This window comes from Phyllobates terribilis, unplaced genomic scaffold (genome assembly GCF_046119375.1).
Source record: "Phyllobates terribilis strain yellow unplaced genomic scaffold, ASM4611937v1 Scaffold_9__5_contigs__length_417890890, whole genome shotgun sequence".
NCBI classification, from domain to species: domain Eukaryota; kingdom Metazoa; phylum Chordata; class Amphibia; order Anura; family Dendrobatidae; genus Phyllobates; species Phyllobates terribilis.
Window position 1 is genome coordinate 35,148,688 of NW_027362769.1, and position 16,395 is coordinate 35,165,082.

A 16,395-nucleotide genomic window follows, 5' to 3' on the forward strand; every position below is an offset into this window, starting at 1 on the left:
GGGGCCAGGAGACCTGCTGGGCCTGTCGGTGCCCCACAGTCTCGGACTCCGGTGTCCGGTTCTTCGGTGTTTGCTCCTTCTGGGGTGAGCTGCCGCGCAGCTCCAGTCCCCAGCTTCTCTCTCCTCGACGTTCTTGCTTCAACTCCTCACACTAAGACTAACCCCGCCCCCAGATCCCAGTTGCCAAGGGGAGGTGCTCCCCTTGCTGGTCTGGAGCCATGAAAATGTATGTTTAGTACCCCTGACTAGGGGATCCCTGCTTGCTTCCAGGCATGGCATTACCTCTTTTGAGGGAGGCAATGCCACTGTGGCAACCGGACCCTTGGGGTGCCACACAAGCAACCCCAATAAAGTGCCGTAACTTTTGAAAAATTTGTAAGGTGAACATAGCCAAGCCTTGTCCCCACCATTCTGTGCCCACTTAGGTGATTCTGGCTAGAATTGGCATCAATACACCAAAAGGCACATAATGTTGTGCAACTCAAAGTTGCGCAAAATTTTTTTAAGTGTTTTACGTCAGAAATCTAGCAAAAACACTTTGATTAATAGGGGCCTTGATTTTTCTCTTATGACATCTTGTCACCTGACTGCTGCAGTCAATCACATGCTAGCAAAAAACAGCTCAGTAACATGTTTACTTGTGAGACAGAACACCAAATACAGGTGCTTCTCACAAAATTAGAATATCATCAAAAAGTTAATTTATTTCAGTTATTCAATACAAAAAGTGAAACTCATATATTATATAGAGTCATTACAAACAGTGATCTATTTCAAGTGTTTATTTCTGTTAATGTTGATGATTATGGCTTACAGCCAATGAAAACACAAAAGTCATTATTTCAGTAAATTAGAATACTTTATAACAAAAAAATGTTTTTTTATAATCCGAAATGTTGGCCTACTGAAATGTATGTTCAGTAAATGCACTCAATACTTGGCCAAGGCTACTTTCTGCATCAATTACTGCATCAATGCGACGTGGCATGGAGGAGATCTGCCTGTGGGACTGCTGAGGTGTTATGGAAGCCCAGGTTGCTTTGATAGCAGCCTTCAGCTTGTCTGTAATGTTGGGTCTTCCTCTTGACAATACCCCATAGATTCTCTTTGGGGTTAAGGTCAGGCGAGTTTGCCGGGCAATCAAGCACAGTGATACTGTTGTTTTTAAACCAGGTATTGATTGATACTTTTGGCAGTGTGGACAGGTGTCAAGTCCTGCTGGAGAATGACATTTCCATCTCCAAAATGCTTGTCGGCAGAGGGAAGCATGAAGTGCTCTAAAATTTCCTGGTAGACGGCTGCGCTGACTTTGGTCTTGATAAAACACAGTGGATCTACACCAACAGATGACATGGCTCCCCAAACCATCACCGATTGTGGAAACTTCACACTAGACCTCCAGCAGCTTGGATTGTGTGCCTCTCCACCCTTCCTCCAGACTCTGGGACCTTGATTTCCAAATGAAATGCAAAATTTACATTCATCTGAGAACAACACCTAGGACCACTGAACAACAGTCCAGGTCTTTTTCTCCTTGGCCCAGGTAAGTCGCTTCTGGCGTTGTCTATTAGTCATGAGTGGCTTGACACAAGGAATGCAACACTTGTAGCCCATGTCCTGGATACATCTGTGTGTGGTGGCTCTTGAAGCAATGACTCCAGCTGCAGTCCACTCCTTGTGAATCTCCCCCAAATTTTTGAATGACCTTTTCTTAACAATCCTTTCAAGGCTGCGGTTATCCCGGTTGCTTGTGCACCTTTTTCAACTACACTTTTTCCTTCCACTCAACTTTCCATTAATATGCTTGGATACAGCACTCCGTGAACAGCCATATTCTTTAGAAATGTCCTTTTGTAGCTTCCCCTCTTTGTGGAGTGTGTCAAGAGATAGATGCTACGGCGAACGCGCATTTCTCGATTGCCGAGAGATGCTACTGCGCATGCGCGACGCCATATTGCTGCACCCAAATTCTTTCTCCATAAGAAAAATGGCGCCCGCGCATGCGCAGTGGCATCTCTCTGCAATCGATAGATGCTACTGCGCATGCGCCGGCCGTGGCGGCCATTTTGGGTGATGTAAATTTCAAATTGGCAGAGAAATGACAATGCAATATTTTAAATAGTAGGCAGGTCACTGAGAGCACAGCGACCTGTCAGAGTCCAGAGATAGGCATACATAATGATAGCACCAGTTACAGCCCCTCTCTAAAGTCCTGCCCCAGAGCACGAGCATATCATTAAGGCAGAACTGAAAATAACGATTATAAAAGAACCTCTGGACGGTTTTCATCAACAAAGGTATCATTTTACTCAGCATAACGGCACACACCTGACAGTGTATGTGATTTACTAAGCACAATCCTGCTGACAGGTGCGCTTTAAATTGGACACTCTTGGGACACTGCCGTACTACAATTTGTTTATGTGTGTGTGTGTGTGTCTATATCTATATCTATTAATGAACTGTTGCTCAGTAGTGAGCTGCATATTCCAGATGTGGCCTGCACTAATGTTTTGTAAACTGATAATATTATGTGCCTATTCTGTGAGTCCATGCTTCTTTTAATAGGTATGACAATATCCTGCTGGTCTTGACATCACATTCTGATATTTAGTCTTTTGATCTACAAGTTCACAGAAATTCTTTTTAACAAGTGACTCCCAACAAGGAACTTACAGATTAACTCCCCCTAATACAGATGGTACATGTAGATCACTAGTACCCAGATATATACCTTTAGATTCGTGCTCTACAATTTTGGCCAAAAGTTTTGAGACTAATGAAAATTTTGGTTTTCACAAAGTTTGCAAGTCTTTTAGATCTTTTAGTCAGATGTTTCCTTGATATACTTTGGTATTAATTGAACTATAGGGGTTAAACTGCTGAGGACTGAGGCAAAGACATTTTGTCTAATGAAGCCTCCTTTAGACTGTTCAGGACATCTGGAAAAATGATAGTCCAGAGAAGAAAAAGTCAGTGAACGCTACCATGAGTCCTGTGTCACGCCAACACCAAAGCATCCTGAAACCATTCAGGGAGTGGGGTCACTAACAATTTTACCTAAGAACCTAAGCAACTTCTCCCAACGATCCAGGAGGAATTTGGTGATGAAAAATGTTGTTTTTTCCGGCATGATGGAGACAATGTGACAAGGCAACAGTGATAACTAAGTGGTTTGGTGAACAAAACATTGAAATGTTGAGTCCATGGCCTTGAAACTCTCCAGATTACAAACCCATTGAGTCAATCCTCAACAAATACATAGCAATTGTGATAAATCTCCAAGCACTGATTAGACAAGAATGGGTGGTCATCAGATAGAATTTGGCACAGAAGCTGATCTCCAGCTGCTAGGGTGATTTGCAGAAGTCTTTAAACATAAGGATTATCAATGTACAGTACAGACCAAAAGTTTGGACACACCTTCTCATTTAAAGATTTTTCTGTATCTTCATGACTTTGAAAATTGTATATTCACACTGAAGGCATCAAAACTATGAATTAACACATGTGGAATTATATACTTAACAAAAAAGTGTGAAACAACTGAAAATATGTCTTATATTCTAGGGTCTTCAAAGTAGCCACCTTTTGCTTTGATGACTGCTTTGCACACTCTTGGCATTCTCTTGATGAGCTTCAAGAGGTAGTCACTGGAAATGGTCTTCCAACAATCTTGAAGGAGTTCCCAGAGATGCTTAGCACTTGTTGGCCCTTTTGCCTTCACTCTGCGGTCCAGCTCACGCCAAACCACCTCGATTGGGTACAGGTCTAGTGACTGTGACGCGCCCCCTGGGCCTAGCGTACACGTGTAATGGGTTACCCGGAACCAGGTCTCTGGGGGGATTGTACTCTCCGTGGCGGCGACCCGGTCCCGTGGCTCAGGGCGGTCAAACCAGTGGCAGTCTTTATAGGGTTTTAAGTTAATTGTCCGACTACGCCACCCGTGGATTGCGGTCAGTGTGGACCGCCGCTGCAAGGTAGACCACTGGGGCTGATGGTGTATGCAGCTGAGGTAGTGTGACTCCCCACGGGAAGAGTGCAGCCCCAGGGCAGTAAGAGTGGATGATGGGAGTGATGGTGCACGGGCGTCCCAGCACTAGTAGTGCTGGTGCGGCGATGAAGCACAGAGACGTGGGGTTGCTGTTCAAGTTCTTTACTCACAGTTCTTTATATTCCAAGTCACTCCGCCAACAATGACTGCCCGAGCCGTGCTGCGGCCACCAGATGCGGGACTCGGTCAACCCCTAGGCAATTCCTGAGTGTGTCACAGGACTCCCTTCTATTCCTTTCTCTGGCCGTGCCCCACCAGTGACACTACATCTGTCCATCTCCCGCGGGCCTTCTCTTGGGAGGGCTTCGTGCTCACCTCCCTGACCCTATGTGGTGTGCCTTTCTAGTAGGTGTAGTGAGGGGTCGCACCAAGATATGATCACGACCGCCGGTCCTTGGCTGAGGATTAGTCACCTCCACCAACTTGGGATCCGGTACCCTGTTCTGCCAACCCGTCACCCGCAATCTCCTGGGTCCTTAGGGTTCCTTCTGCCTTCATGTCTCTGGGCCTCTCTTGGTGTTCTGTTCCTTTCTGTTTCTGTTCCTTTCTTCTGGCTCTGGCCTTCACTCTAGGCCTGCCTCGTGGAGCTGGGCATAGACTGAGCCACAGCTTCCTGTCAGCCCTCCTGGCTGAACTCCTTCTCTCCTCCTCCTCACTGTCTGAACTCACTTCTTCTACTTTCAGAACTAAGATGGTGCCCACCTTTTATACCTCCCTCTCTGTGTATGAGCCCAGGTGACTTGAAACCAATGGGCTCCTGCCTATGCCCAGAAACCGTCCCCTCCTGCTCCTACATCACTGGGTTTTCCTCCCCCCTCCCCACTCCAGCCAGGGACAGATTCTGTCGTACCTGCATTACTGTCTAATGGGAGCACCGTTGAGCTGTCCCCCGGAAATGGGGTGTGTGTGATGCATGCAGCTAAACGAGCCCTGGTCCACACTCCATCCTTACCCGGGAGTGGAATATCACACCTCTGGTTTGAGGTGCAATACCCCTGTAGCGGCCGAACCCTCGGGGCGCTACAACTGCATAGGCCAGGTCATCTGGCAAAGCACCCCATCACTCTCCTTCTTGGTCAAATAGCACTTACACAGCCTGGAGGTGTGTTTGGGGTCATTGACCTGTTGAAAAATAAATGATGGTCCAACTAAACGCAAACCTGATGGAATAGCATGCCGCTGCAAGATGCTGTGGTAGCCATGCAGGTTCAGTATGCCTTCAATTTTGAATACATCCCCAACAGTGTCACCAGCAAAGCACCCACACACCATCACACCTCCTCCTCCATGCTTCACGGTGGGAACCAGGCATGTAGAGTCCATCCGTTCACCTTTTCTGCATTGCACAAAGACACGGTGGTTGGAACCAAAGATCTCAAATTTGGACTCAGCAGACCAAAGCACAGATTTCCACTGGTCTAATGTCCATTCCTTGTGTTCTTTAGCCCAAACAAGTCTCTTCTTCTTGTCGCCTGTCCTTAGCAGTGGTTTCCTAGCAGCTATTTTACCATGAAGGCTGACTGCACAAAGTATCCTCTTAACAGTTGTTGTAGAGATGTGTCTGCTGCCTGAACTTTGTGTGGCATTGACCTGGTCTCTAATCTGAGCTGCTGTTAACCTGCGATTTCTGAGGCTGGTGACTAGGATAAACTTATCCTCAGAAGCAGAGGTGACTCTTGGTCTTCCTTTCCTGGGGCGGTCCTCATGTGAGCCATTTTCTTTGTAGCGCCTGATGGTTTTTGCAACTGCACTTGAGGACACTTTCAAAGTTTGCCCAATTTTTCGGACTGACTGACCTTCATTTCTTAAAGTAATGATGGCCACTCGTTTTTCTTTACTTAGCTGCTTTTTTCTTGCCATAATACAAATTCTAACAGTCTATTCAGTAGGACTATCAGTTGTGTATCCACCTGACTTCTGCACAACACAACTGATGGTCCCAACCCCATTTATAAGACAAGAAATCCCACTTATTAAACCTGACAGGGCACACCTGTGAAGTTAAAACCATTTCCGGTGACTACCTCTTGAAGCTCATCAAGAGAATGTCAAAAGTGTGCAAAGCAGTCATCAAAGCAAAAGGTGGCTACTTTGAAGAACCTAGAATATGACATATTTTCAGTTGTTTCACACTTTTTTGTGAAGTATATGATTCCACATGTGTTAATTCATAGTTTTGATGCCTTCAGTGTGAATGTACAATTTTCAAAGTCATGAAAATACAGAAAAATTCAAGAACTAGATGTCAATAAAATAAATAAGTCAATAAAAATATAAAATGAGATGCTTATAATTGTATTTCAGTAACCATACAAACATCTGACTAAAATATCTAAAAACACTGACACAGCATACTTTGTGAAAACCAAAATTTGTGTCAGTCTCAAAAGTTTTGGCCTCGACTGTCCACAATAAATCTCATCAAATGGATGCCCAAACAGAGCTCGTTCAAATTGACTTGTAATTTCTGAACATCTTCAATAGACTGTATTATACTATGTAGCTTGGGGCCATCTGAATAAAGAAACAATACTATTCCCATTTGTGATAGCTACAGTGGTGGCCAAAAGTATTGGCACCCCTGCAATTCTGTCAGATAATACTCAGTTTCTTCCTGAAAATGATTGCAATCACAAATTCTTTGGTATTATTATCTTCATTTAATTTGCTTGCAAGGAAAAAACACAAAAGAGAATGAAGCAAAAATCAAATCATTGATCATTTCACACAAAACTCCAAAAATGGGCCAGACAAAAGTATTGGCACCCTCAGTCTAATACTTGGTTGCACAACCTTTAGCCAAAATAACTGCGAACAACCTCTTCCGGTAACCATCAATGAGTTTCTTACAATGCTCTACTGGAATTGTAGACCATTCTTCTTTGGCAAACTGCTCCAGGTCCCTGATATTTGAAGGGTGCCTTCTCCAAACTGCCATTTTGAGATCTCTCCACAGGTGTTCTATGGGATTCAGGTCTGGACTCATTGCTGGCCACCTTAGAAGTCTCCAGTGCTTTCTCTCAAACCGTTTTATAGTGCTTTTGGAAGTTTGTTTTGGGTCATTGTCCTGCTGGAAGACCCATGACCTCTGAGGGAGACCCAGCTTTCTCACACTGGGCCCTACATTATGCTGCAAAATTTGTTGGTAGTCTTCAGACTTCATAATGCCATGCACACGGTAAAGCAGTCCAGTGCCAGAGGCAGCAAAGCAACCCCAAAACATCAGGGAACCTCCGCCATGTTTGACTGTAGGGACCGTGTTCTTTTCTTTGAATGCCTCTTTTTTTTTCCTGTACACTCTATGTTGATGCTTTTTCCCAAAAAGCTCTACTTTTGTCTCATCTGACCAGAGAACATTCTTCCAAAACATTTTAGGCTTTCTCAGTTAAGTTTTGTCAAACTCCAGCCTGGCTTTTTTATGTCTCGGGGTAAGAAGTGGGGTCTTCCTGGGTATCCTACCATACAGTCCCTTTTCATTCAGACGCCGACGGATAGTACGGGTTGACACTGTTGTACCCCCGGACAGCAGGGCAGCTTGAACTTGTTTGGATGTTAGTCGAGGTTCTTTATCCACCATCCGCACAATCTTGCGTTGAAATCTCTCGTCAATTTTTCTTTTCCGTCTACATCTAGGGATGTTAGCCACAGTGCCATGGGCTTTAAACTTCTTGATGACACTGCGCACGGAAGACACAGGAACATTCAGGTCTTTAGAGATGGACTTGTAGCCTTGAGATTACTCATGCTTCCTCACAATTTGGTTTCTCAAGTCCTCAGACAGTTCATTGGTCTTCTTTCTTTTCTCCATGCTCAATGTGGTACACACAAGGACACAGGACAGAGGTTGAGTCAACTTTAATCCATGTTAACTGGCTGCAAGTGTGATTTAGTTATTGCCAACACCTGTTTGGTGCCACAAGTAAGTTACAGGTGCTGTTAATTACACGAATTAGAGAAGGATCACATGATTTTTCAAACAGTGCCAATACTTTTGTCCACCCCCTTTTTTAGGTTTGGTGTGGAATTATATCCAATTTGGCTTTAGGACAATTCTTTTTGTGTTTTTTCATTGAAGACAAATTAAATGAAGATAATAATACCAAAGAATTTGTGATTGCAATCATTTTCAGGAAGAAACTGAGTATTATCTGACAGAATTGCAGGGGTGCCAATACTTTTGGCCACCACTGTATAATTAATAAGTTGAAGAATAGCAAACACAACATTATACATGAGAGCAACACAGTTACTCCTCTGTCCAAGCTTCTATTCACCTGTTCAATTAAGGGGTTGTCCAGTCCAAAGTGTTAAGTCTGATGTCACTCTGTGTGACTGCAGACTTTTCAATCCCTTTTTAATGTGCTGCGAGGATTCGCTGGTTTCTGAGCCGGGAACAGCGGTGCTGTATGTGGCATACACACTCCCGAGCAGAAGCTGTCTAGTGGGTGCGGTCTCAATCCACACAAGTGTAAAGAGCGAGGTCGAGCCCACTATATGACCACGCCCATGCCCTCGCTCCATACACATGTATGGAGCAAAGCCATGTCCACTAGTCGGGCTCTGGACGGGAGTATGCATATCACATACATCACCTCAATTCCCGGCTCAGAACCCAGTGCGTGCGCTGGGGGGAAATCATAAGTCTATAGTCACACAGAGTGACTGCAGACTTTTCATTTTAGACAGGACAACCCCTTTAAAACAAATTAGGATGGTTCGTCAATTTGTTCGTCAGTAAAAACGTGCTGGCTATTGCTTATAAATACTATTTTCTGTTACATACTGATGAGTATAGTCCCTTAAAGAGAACCTATCACTTGTTAAAAAAATTAATGAAATATCTCGTAAAAATCCCTGCACTCCCCTGATTCTACCACTCTCTCCCATTTTGTGTTACATCACTCCATTGCAGAGATATTAAAAGATTGTTTCTTCTGGAGCACAGTATGTGAAATCTCTGCCTGTGGTCTAGCTGGGTGTTTCTTCAGAGTTTTCTCTACTTTCATCGCTCCCTCCCAAACGCTTCCAATCACAACAGCAGTTGATTCTGTTGTCTCAGATTCTGTGAAACTGTGATTGGCGACAACTAGCAGGGAGGGGTGAAGTGTATACCCCCAGAGAAGACTCTGAAGAAAAGCCTATTTGAACTACAAGTAGAGATTTCACAAAGTACGCTTCAGAAGAAAACAATGTGCATATCTCTGCAATGGAGTAACACATCGCAAAATGGAAATGAGTGGCAGAATAAGGGGAGCTCAGGAGTTCTTACAAGGCATTTAGCTCAAATTTTTTGAGGAAGAGACAAATCCTTTTTAACCCCTTAATGACCGCCAATACATGTTTTCATGGCGATCGTTAAGGGTACTTATTCCTCAGCACCGCTCTTTCACGGCTCTGAGGAATGAGTGAATAGATCCGTCCAGCAATTCCCACAGATTTCAGCTGCTTGTGACAGCTGATACCCTGTAGCATCACCCCCGGACGGTTTTGATGCCGATCAGGGCCAATTAACCCCTTAAATACTGCTATCATTCGTGACAGCGATATTTAAGTTGTTACAAGGGGGTCACAAAACTCCCTTAGCAACCATCGAACCCCTGCGATGAGAAACGAGGGTCACGATGGTTACCATGGTACCCTGAGGTCATGGGATGACTCCATGGTACAGTGGCCTGTGAGATCCATTAATAAGCTGGGTCTCACAGGCTGAGTCAGTGACTCACTGACTGCTCTCATGCACTGCAGTACACGAGTACTGCAGTGTATGAGATCAGTGGTCAGAAAAAAAAATACATGTCCTAGAGGGAAAAAGTGAAATAAAATATGTGAAAAGTAAACAAAAAAAACACAAAAAAGTGCACACAAATCACTAAAATATGTTTTGCCACTCAAAACGCAGCGTTTGTGATAAAACAAAAATAAACAAAAGTACACATAATTGGTATCGCCATGTCCGGAACGATATGAAAAAAACTAGGACATCATTTATTCCGTATGGCAAATGTCGTGAAAAAAAAAAACAAGAAGAAAACGCCAAAAATAACACTTTTTCATCATACTTGCCCCACAAAAAAATGAATAAAAAGCGATGAAAAAGTCGTATGTAAAAAATTGTATGAATGAAAACGCCAAAACGCACCACAAAAAACAAGCCCCAACATGGTTCATTCGGCAAAAAAAAAAAAGTTACAGCTCTCAGGATGTGATGATGCAAAAACAAATTCATTTTTGTAAAATATTGTTTTTAGCCTGTAAAAATAACAAAGCATAAAAAAATATAAATCTGGTATTGCTGTAATCGTATTGACCCAATGAACAAATCTGTCTTATCACTTTTACTGCACGGTGAACGGCGCAAAAAATAAAAACTATAACTGACGGTTTTTGTTCATTCTGTGTCTGAAAAATCTGAATAAAAAGTGATCAAAAATTACTTTGGGCCCCAAAATGGTACCAAAAAAATCTGAAACTCATCCCGCAAAAAATAAGCACTCATACAGTGCTGTTCGCCAAAAAATAAAATAGTTACATCTCTCAGAATATGGCGACAAAAATAACTACTTTTTATAAAAAAGCATTTTTACTGTGTGATAGCAGCAAAACCTAAAAAAAAACAAAAAAACCCCCATGTAAATCGGGTATCAGATCCCGAAGAATAAATCCGCCTTATCACTTATACCGCATGGTGAACCGCAAAAATATAAAAATAAGGACTATTCTTGTACTGCTGTCAAAACTCGGAATAAGGCTTGGCTCACATTTATCCTGCTCTCTCCGCTGAGCGTTTGTCGGGATTTCCTCGTAAATTCCCCAAAACCGCGATTCAGACAAAACCCCAGATGGAGCCACTCATGTAACCGGCAGATGGAGTCCCTTTGGACTGGTCTGTATTCCGGCGGTATCCCATCATTTTAGGCGTCTTTTTAGCGCACAAGTGTGGGCAACCACAGATCTGTGCACACCTAAAAAGATGGAGACCACCGGAGCAGACGCTGTTAAGGGAGGGCAATAACCCTTCACGGTTGACCAAGTGAGTGTCAAATTATTAAATTATTATGTTGATTGCAATCCACAGAAAACCAAACGGAAACAATGTTCTGTATTGGGAGGATTCAAAGAATCTCTGATCCCGTTTATTTTGCTTAGCATTTTATATTGTTTTGAGTATATCAAATAGACAATCAACTCTACAGCCATACTACAATACTATAGGCTAACTGATGTTAGTCTAATTATTACGGAAAACACATATATGGTCATATTATCATTGTTAGTTTGAAGCACTATGGAAATTTTACAAGGTCAAACTTGGCCTAAACAAGTTAGATAACAGAGTGTCTGACAAAATGTTCTCTTGAGAAAAGGTTAGTGTGAGATAAGTTCTATGGGAAGAGAAAGAAAGAATGTATGTTATGCAAGGAGTGATAATAACATGATTTTAAAGCGAGTAGACAAAATGGAGTTGCTCTAGCATGAGTATCAGTATGTCCTCTACAATGCCAAAAGGAGCCTAAAGTGTCTCCATCAGCCTAATTATGGTGGGTGGTTAGGTTGGGGGTTTCGTCTGAATTGCATTTTTGTGGGATTTACAGTGCCTTGTGAAAGTATTTGGCCCTCTTGAACTTTTCTACCTTTTGCCACATTTCTGGATTCAAACATAAAGATATAAAATTCTATTTTTTTGGGAAGAATCAACAACAAGTGGGATACAATGGTGAAGTGGAATGAAATTTATTGGATATTTTAAACTTTTTTAACAAATTAAAAACTGAAAAATGGGGCGTGCAATATTATTCGGCCCCCCTTGAGTTAATACTTTGTAGCGCCACCTTTTGCTGCGATTACAGCTGCAAGTCGCTTGGGGTATGTCTCTATCAGTTTTGCACATTGAGAGGCTGAAATTCTTGCCCATTCTTCCTTGCAAAACAGCTCGAGCTCAGTGAGGTTGGATGGAGAGCATTTGTTAACAGCAGTTTTCAGCTCTTTCCACAGATTCTCGATTGGACTCAGGTCTGGACTTTGACTTGGCCATACTAACACCTGGATATGCTTATTTTTGAACCATTCCATTGTAGATTTTTCTTTTTGTTTGGGATCATTGTCTTGTTGGAAGATAAATCTCCGTCCCAGTCTCAGGTCTTTTGCAGACTCCAACAGGTTTTCTTCCAGAATGGTCCTGTATTTGGCTCTGTCCATCTTCCCATCAATTTTAACCATCTTCCCTGTCCCTGCTGAAGAAAAGCAGGGCCAAACCATGATGCTGCCACCACCATGTTTGACAGTGTGGATGGTGTTTTGAGGGTGATGAGCTGTGTTGCTTTTAAGCCAAACATATCGTTTTGCATTGTGGCCAAAAAGTTTGATTTTGGTTTCATCTGACCAGAGCACCTTATTCCACGTGTTTGGTGTGTCTCCCAGGTGGCTTGTGGCAAACTTCAAACGAGACTTTTTATGGATATCTTTGAGAAATGGATTTCTTTTTGCCACTCTTCCATAAAGGCCAGATTTGTGCAGTGTACGATTGTTGTCCTATGGACAGACTCTCCCACCTCAGCTGTAAATCTCTGCATTTTATCCAGAGTGATCATGGGCCTTTTGGCTGCATCTCTGATCAGTCTTCTCCTTGTTCGAGATGAAAGTTTAGAGGGACGGCCGGGTCTTGGTAGATTTGCAGTGGTCTGATACTCCTTCCATTTCAATATGATCACTTGCACAGTGCTCCTCGAGATGTTTAAAACTTGGGAAATCTTTTTGTAGCCAAATCCGGCTTTAAGCTTCGCCACAACAGTATCTCGGACCTGCCTGGTGTGTTCCTTGGTCTTCATGATGCTCTCTGCACTTGAAACAGAACCCTGAGACTATCACAGAGCAGGTGCATTTATACGGAGACTTGATTACACACAGGTGGATTCTAGTTATCATTACCAGTCATTTAGGACAACATTGGATCATTTAGAGATCCTCACTGAACTTCTGGAGTGAGTTTGCTGCACTGAATGTAAAGGTGTCGAATAATATTGCACGCCCCACTTTTCAGTTTTAAATTTTTTTAAAAAGTTTAAAATATCCAATAAATTTCGTTCCACTTCACAATTGTGTCCCACTTGTTGTTGATTCTTCCCAAAAAAATAGAATTTTATATCTTTATATTTGAAGCCAGAAGTGTGGCAAAAGGTAGAAAAGTTCAAGGGGGCCAAATACTTTCACAAGGCACTGTAGATGGAAACCTCAACGTAAATGCTCAGTGTAGAACACAAGATTGTGATCCCAGCCTTATTCTGGAAGAGATCGAAAAATATTATGTGCCCCAAAATGTTACCAATAAAAAACAAAATTTATCCCGCACATAACCAGCCACCACTCAGGTCCATCATCTGTCACTGGAACTATAGGGGGTTCCCATGTTACTGGAAGAACAAAGACTCTGGAAAAGCAACATGCGCTCCCAAATCCAAATGCCCCCCCTCCTTCTGAGCCCCACTGTGCCTAATGCCTAAACTGCAGTAAGCAGCCACATTTTTGGCATTATTGTAGTGGGGAGAGAGCACTTAATTTATGGACTGTGTTTCTCCAGAAGCACAAGCTGGGCACAATGTATGGGGGCAATACACTGTATGGGGGCACAATGTATGGGCACTAAACTGGCAGATTTGCAATTCTCCAGAAAAAAGAATGGCATGTATGTTACAAAATAGTCACTGCAGCCATAGATGAATTCATTAAGAGGTGCAATTTCTACTATGGGGTCAGGGTCACTTTTGGGGTTCTTCTGCTGTTCTGGCACCTTTAGGGCTCCACAAATGTTGCCCACAAACTATTCTACCAATATCTGTGCTCCAAAAGCCAAATGGCGCTCCTTCTTTCTCAGCCCTGACGTGTGGCCTAACAGTAATTTCTGACGACATATGGGGCATCACCGTGTTCAGGACAAATTGTGCAATAAATTATAGGGTCCAGTTTCACCTATTAACCCATGTATACCTGACAAATTTGCAGCAACTACAAAAATTAAATTTTTACCACAAAATGTCATATTTCCATGTTCCAATGTTATAAAATTCTGTGAGGCGCCTATAGGTTCAAAATACTCACTACATCCCTAGATGAATTCCTTAGGCAGTGAAGTTTCCAGTTTGGTTTCACCTGGGGGGTTTCTGCTGTTCTGGCACCTCAGGGGCTCAGCTAATGGAGCCCACAATTTATTAAAACGAAATCTGCATTCTAAAAGCCAAGTAGAGCTCCTTCCCATCCGACCCCTGATGTGTGCTCAAACAGTAGGGTTTAACCACATATGGGGTATCACTGTGTTCAGTAAAAATTGCATAACAAATTAGAGGGGTTCATTTTCTCCTATTACCCCTCGTGTAAATTATAAATTTGGTGCTAAAACAGTATTTTAGTGGGAAAAAAAAATGTTCTCACATCTGGAAGTTAAAAAACTTTTGTGAATAACTTGTAGGTTAAAAATGCTCAGTACATCCCTAACTGAATTCCTTGAGGGGACTAGTTTCCAAAATGGGGTCACTTGAGGGAGGTTTCTGCTGTTTTCACATGTCAGGGGTTCTCCAAATGTGACATGGCATTCACAATCTATTCCAGACAAACAGCGCTCTTTCCTTTCCTAGCCCTGCTATGTGCCCAAACAGAAGTTTTTGACCACATATGGAGTATCATCACATTCGGGAGAAATTTCATAACAAATTAAGGAGTCTGTATTTTCCTATTGTCTATTGTGAAAATTACAAATTTGGGTCTAAAACCTAAATTTTCGTGAAAAAAATGAAAATTTTCAATATGACGACCTAATGTTATCAAATTATGCGTAGCACGTGACTGTTCAAAATGCTCACTATACCGCTGAATAACATCCTTGAGGGGTGTAGTTTCCAAAATGAGGTAACTTGTGGGGGGGTTCCACTGTTTAGACACATCAGCGGCTCTCAAAACGCGACATAGCGTACGCTAATTTTTTCATCAAAGTCTGTGTTCCAAAACATCACTGCTTCCTTTCCAAGCCTTCATGTGCACCCAAACAATAGTTTCCCCCTACATATGGGGTATAGGTGTGTCACCCTGGCCTGGATGCCACAAAATGTATTAAAGCTGTGTCTGAGAGCAAGGGGGAGGTTCTCTAGTCAGGGGAACATTAGCATGCAGTACCTCCTGTCTCAGGCCAGTAGGGGGAGCAGGCTGCCCCTATAAAAGCTGGTACTGGGGGCAGGGTTAGGGAGAAATTGATGGCCTGTCTCAGTACTGAGACTTGTCCCAGAGCAGAGCAGGGACAGACAGTTGCACTGCACCTAAGAGGAAGTGTGGCAGGAGGAGAGCCACAAGCCAGAGACAAGAGGCGAAGCAAGCCTGTCTTGGCAGATAAGAGACTGACTTTACTAGACTTTGGTGTCTGAGGCTGGAAGGATTCCACATCCCCCAGCAAAGAACCAGTCCGCAAGGGACTGTATATTCCTTGGCCTAAGAAGCCTGGAGGCCCTGCCACAACGAAGGGACCAGTAAAGCCGTACAAGGCTGGGAGCAGAAAGGAACCCACGTCGCAGGCCATACAGGCGAGAATACACGGAAAGCTCGGAAACGTGGGCTGTTACCCTATAACGAGGAGATAGCCAGAAGGAGCGCAGGAAGCACGGTAGGCCTACACCCTCACCCTGACCAGGGCCAATTTCCCCGTTGCTCTCAGACATCCAGGTCCCCTCCTAGCTGGAACTGTTTATGGGTCAGTTTACCTGTTTCAGTAAAGACCCTGGACCGCAACCTATTGTCTGTGTGCTCCTTCGCGGCTCCAGCACTACCGGTACCAGGACTCTCACCACCATCACTCCCACCATCCACTACACTGCCCTGGGGCCGCACTCTTCCCGTGGGGAGTCACACCATCTCAGCTGCACACCTCATCAGCCCCAGCAGTCTGCCTTGCAGCGGCGGTACCTAATGACCGCAAATCCACGGGTGGCGTAGTCGGACATAATCAATAGCACATAACGGACTACCACTGGCCTGACCACCCTGAGCCACGGAACCAGGTTGCCTCTACTACTCCCATCGTTCCCTATTGCCCGGATCCGAGTGCCCCACGGCCCAGGGGGCGAGTCATAGGCATACTCAAGATAATTTGCACAACAAAGGCGTAGTCGGCAGGATTTCGTGCCCGCAACCACCGGGTACTGCGTGCCTGAAAAAAGACTTTTGTAACTTACCTGTGGCGAAGTTTTCCGCCGTCCAGAGTCGTTTCCCGCCATCCGGAGCCGATTTCCGCCATCAGACGCCATCTTGGACCGTTTCCCGCCGTCTTCTGCCGTCTTCCCGCCATCCGCAGCTGTTTCCCGACA